General features: G+C 38.6%; 1 protein-coding gene across 1 annotated transcript in view; it reads left to right on the forward strand.

Moving 5' to 3' along the window:
• MAN1A1 (mannosidase, alpha, class 1A, member 1) overlaps positions 1-5000 on the forward strand; it is a 293657-nt gene that overhangs the window by 65272 nt on the left and 223385 nt on the right. The gene's annotated exons all lie outside the window — the stretch shown is intronic.

The following is a 5000-nucleotide window of genomic DNA, read 5'->3' on the forward strand; positions in this document are numbered from 1 at the left end:
TTATTGTTGTTTTTGATTGCCATCAAGTCGTCAAGTTCAGCACAGCTCATAGTGACCTTATGAACAAAAGACCTAATTATCAATATTTATCAGAGTTCACAGAGTTTCCAGAGGCATGTTGTTTAGGAAGTGAATGCCACTCCTATTTCCAAACCTGTCTTAAACTGAGAGCTCCACCAAATACTGTCCACCGTGGGCACTCCATTGGACAAGGCTCAGCATCACAGCAACCCCAGGTTACCTCGGTACAGCATATTGACAGAATAGTGCTGTATCACTTAGAACAATGTTCCTCCAAAATATAATTCAACTTTAAATACAAAGGCCCTCCACAAGGTCTTGCTGACTCTAAACAAGAGGCTTAAATTAAAAAAAACAAAAACAAAAAAAACCCCCAACCAATATACTATGTTGTTGTTATGTGCCATTGAGTTACCTGTGATGTATAGTGACCCTATGTATAGCAGCTCTAAACCTTCCCTGACCTGACCAGTCTCACTAATTCCGACACACCAACCCCGATTGCCCCAGAAACAATATCAATCCATCTTATCCTGGATCTTCCTCTCCTGCGCTGTCCCTCCACCCTTCCGAACATGATGTCCTTCTCCAAGGACCTGTCCTCCTGGTCACGCGCCCAAAGTATATGAGGCAGAGTTTCAAACTCATAGCCTCCAAGAAGAGACTTGGTTTCACTCTCTCCACGACAGACCTGTTTGTTTTCTTGGCAGTACATGGTGTCTTCAAGACTCTTCTCCAGCACCACAACTCAAAGGCATCTATTCTGTCATCCGTAGTTGTTGTCCAGTTCTCTGAAGCGTAACAAGTAATTGAGAAAACCATGGCCTGGATTAGGTGCACCCTTGTCCCTAGGCTGACAACGTTGCTCTTTTGCACTCTGGAGAGGTCCCTGACAGCAGATTTTCCCAGTGCAATTTGTCTTTTGATTTCCTGACTGCTGGTGTTAAGAGTGTTGATTGTGGATCTGAGCAAGCTGTAATTGGTAACAATCTGTTCTCCATCTATCATTGTGCTGCCAGTTGGCCCAGAGGTAAGAATCTTTGTCTTCTTGATGTTTGAGCTTCTATCCATATTGAAGACCACAGTCCTTGACCTTTAGCAGGAAGTGCTTCAGATCTTCATCAGTTTCAGCAGTCATGGTTGTGTCATCTACACATCATAGGGTGTTGATGAATCTTTCTCCAATCTTGATGCCACATTCCTCCTCATAAAACCCTGCTTCCCAATAATCTGTTCTACATAAAGATTGAAAAGGTATGGGGACAGGATGCATCCCTGGCACACTCCCTTCCTGATTTTAAACCATGCAGTGTGTCCTTGCTCTGTTTTGAGAACTGCTTCTTGGTCCATTATAGGTTTCACATAAGCACAATCAAGTGTTCTGGGATTCCCATTTTCCTCAGGGTTAGCCAAAATTGCTTTGGAGTTGATAGCACAACTCTTTAACCCTAGGCCACCAGATCTCCTTACTCTATCTGTTTCATAATTCATTGCACTAGCTACACAGAATACATAGACATAACTCTTAATTATGGGGTTTATTGGGAGAGTAGTAAATTAAAATTCATATTAGAAATACTCAGGTTATAGTTTCTCTATCAGGATAACTTTTTAGGCATGCTCTTAGGCAGCCCTCCCTCTTAACCTTTGGCCTGCCAGCTTTGGACCCTGGCCATATTCTCATAAATGTAACTAATTTTCTTGGGGGTATATTCCTAGCAGTGGAATAACTGAGTTATATGGGATTTCTGTTTCCCTATTGGACTTTTCTATATGTCTTATTAGATATCCTTTTATTTTTTACAATAATGGTCTTACATATTGTTTGTCCTTGTGAGACTGAGTTCACTCAGCATTACAGCCTGTCTCTAGCTATGTAGTGTTTTTCAAAATCGTTGAATCCTAAGTGCTACATAAAATTCCATCTTGTGCAAGCACCACAATTTTTCAATCCACTCATTTGTTGATGGACATAAGGATTGTTTTCATGTTCTTGCATTTGTGAATAATGCTGCTGTGAACATCAGTGTACAAATCTCCATTCGTGTCTCAGTTCTATTTTCTTGGGGGTATATTCCTAGCAGTGGAATAACTGAGTTATATGGGATTTCTTTGTTCAGCTTTTTGAGGAAATGCCAAACTGCCTTCCAGAGTGGTTGTACTATTTTACAATCCCACCAGCAGTGTATGGGAGTCCCCACCTCTCCACATCTTCTGTAACATTTCTTACTTGATGTCCTGTTAAACTTTGCCACTGCAACTGAGTTGAGATGGTAACTTCCTGTGGTTTTTATTTGCATCTTTCTTATTGCCAGTGATTTTGAGCATTACTTCATGTGTCTGTTGGCCATCTGAATATCTTCTGCCATCTGAATATCTTCCCTGTAAAAAGTCTTTCCTTATCTTTTGCCGATTTTGCAATTGGGTTATCAAACTTTTTCTTGTAGAGACCTTAGTATTCTTTAAACATTTGTTATGAGACTCTTGTCTGAGATGTCACTGCCAAAAGATTTCGTTTGGTTTATTTCCACCACCCCACCACCCCAGTCACTAGGTTTTCTTTTCACCCTATAGGAAAAAAGTTTTTAAGCACACAGGGACTTAATCTTTAGAAGGTCCCATTCCCTGAAGTTATCTTCTCCTGGTTATGCATTTCTAACTATATTTGCCAGCATGTTTATACTATAGGCTAGGCCTTCTAACTTTGGTCCCATTTTTGTCTCATAGAATCTTTATAGTTGTAGACTTTGCTCCGAGGTCTCTGATTCACCTTGTGTGTATTTTTGTGTATGATGTGAGTCGTGGATCCTGTTTCAGCTTTCTGCAGGTAGAAGCCCAGGTTTGCCTCCACCATTTGTTAAAGAGGTTGTTGTTTCTCCATTTGATAGTGTTGGTTGATTTTTTGTTTTGTTTTGTTTTTCTCAAATATCAGTTGACTGTAGACAGGTGGGTTAAGTTCTGCGTACTTGATTCTGTTCCGTTGGTCTATGTGCTTGTCATTGTACCAGTAACACGCTATTTTAGTTATTGCAACTATGTAGTAGGTTTGATTCTGACAGTGTGGAAATTATTGAACAGTATCATTAATATCACATGTAAGCAGGATTCTGCTGAAGATTATCCAAAAACAACTGGAACATCACATTAACAGAGAACTACCTGAAGTGCAGTCTGGGTTTAGAAGAAGACATGACACTAGGGATATTATAGCTAATGTCAGATGGACCTTGGCTGAAAGCCTTTCCTTTCCTTTCCAAATAAATTTGCCAATTACCTTTTCTATCTCTTAGAAAAATAATTTGATATGTCTTGGGATTTCATTAAAACATGTAGAATGCTTTTGGCAGGATTGTAATTTTCACTATATTGCATGCTATTTACTTTAAAAACAAAATTAATTGTTATTTCTTTTATTTATTTTGCAATTTTTTAATATCTTTTTGCTTGCAAAGTTTGTATACATTGTATTTCACGCTATCCTTCTTTAACATTGTGTTTCATACACACATTGCCATTCATTATGTTTATTTATTTTTAAACTTCTCAATTGGAGCTATGTTAATGTAATGTGTATGTGGTGACAATAGTAGGGCAAATAATAGCAGGAGTTGTGCTGCGAACCCAAAGTTCAGAGTTTACAATCTGCCGGTTGGTTGCCCTAAGGGAGAATTAGGGTAATCTCTTTCCATAAAGATTTATAGAAACCTGATGGGGAAACCAGTCTGAATTGGAATCAGCTAGACAGTTTCTTCAACTAGAAAATAATGGTGATAAAACCATTTTGTTTTACTAAGGATTTAGTAATTTGGTGAGTTTAGTAAGGATTATATACACAACACTGAATGTATTTGGTAGGATACTCATGTATCCTAAAGATTCTTTTTATTTTTAAAATAAATTTTTATTTTTACTGGCTTACTTAAAAAGTTTGTACACATTGTTTTTCACACTGAATCTTTACCATTTCCTTTACTCACCCACCCCTCTACCCATCAAATTGTGCGACCCTATGATCACTCTCATGGCGATCCTCAATCATCTGCTCCTGCCCCGACCCCATCCTCATCCTCATTACTCATATCCTAAAGATTCTTGGTGGGCATTATTGGTAATAATAATTATGATGCAGGAAGATAATGTATAAACTGGTCAAAGATAGATATTCATCGTTGCATTCAGAGACATATACAGGCTATCAGTGACATGAAAGTACACTAATCTCATTTAAGAGTTTAGTGACGCTAAGTCCTTATGTGGTGTTTCTAAGTCTTTGTGGTATTTTTTATGATAGAGTAAAATAAAGAGCTTGGTTAGAGCATTTCAGGTAATGTTCATATTTTGCTTATCATTGCCAATAGAGTAGTGATGTCAAATAAATCTTGTCTGAAAGCAAAGAATACCAAATTAGAAAAATTGAAAGGCTATAATTCAGATTAGTAGCAGAATAAAATGTGCTCCCTGACATCTCAGCCTTCAGCCTCATGGCATTAAGATCTTAGTCCTGCCAATTATGGTTCCCCTCTCCTGCCGGTTCTGACTCCATGGGGTAGCAGTCCCAAGGCCACCTCTGTCTCATGTCAGATTTCTGATGCTTGTCTGCAGTTGCTATGGCGGTTCCTACCACAGGCCTTGGTCTGACTAGTACAAGAACATACGGGCCTGCTGGGCACACTGCAATATCTTGCTTCTTCTTTGCTGGTAGTGAGATTCTCAAATTCTGTTGTTGCAGCCACTCAATTTAGTGGTGAGACTAGCTAATCTCCTTGTGGATATACTGACACATATTATTTGCATATTTCTTCCCATCCACATGGCAGAGTTAAAATTTAATGGCTAGGGAAGCCATTTTTAACAATAAACTCTTAACACTCCAGTCACATTGTGGTTGTCATGATGGATGACATTGCAAAGAATGGAAGTTATAGAACATTTAATTGTGCTCATGCAAAATTTTTACATAGATGATGAAGCATTCTTTC

Source organism: Elephantulus edwardii, unplaced genomic scaffold (genome assembly GCF_000299155.1).
Source record: "Elephantulus edwardii isolate Elephantulus edwardi_28Jun2011 unplaced genomic scaffold, EleEdw1.0 scaffold00002, whole genome shotgun sequence".
In the NCBI taxonomy this organism is placed as follows: Eukaryota; Metazoa; Chordata; class Mammalia; order Macroscelidea; family Macroscelididae; genus Elephantulus; species Elephantulus edwardii.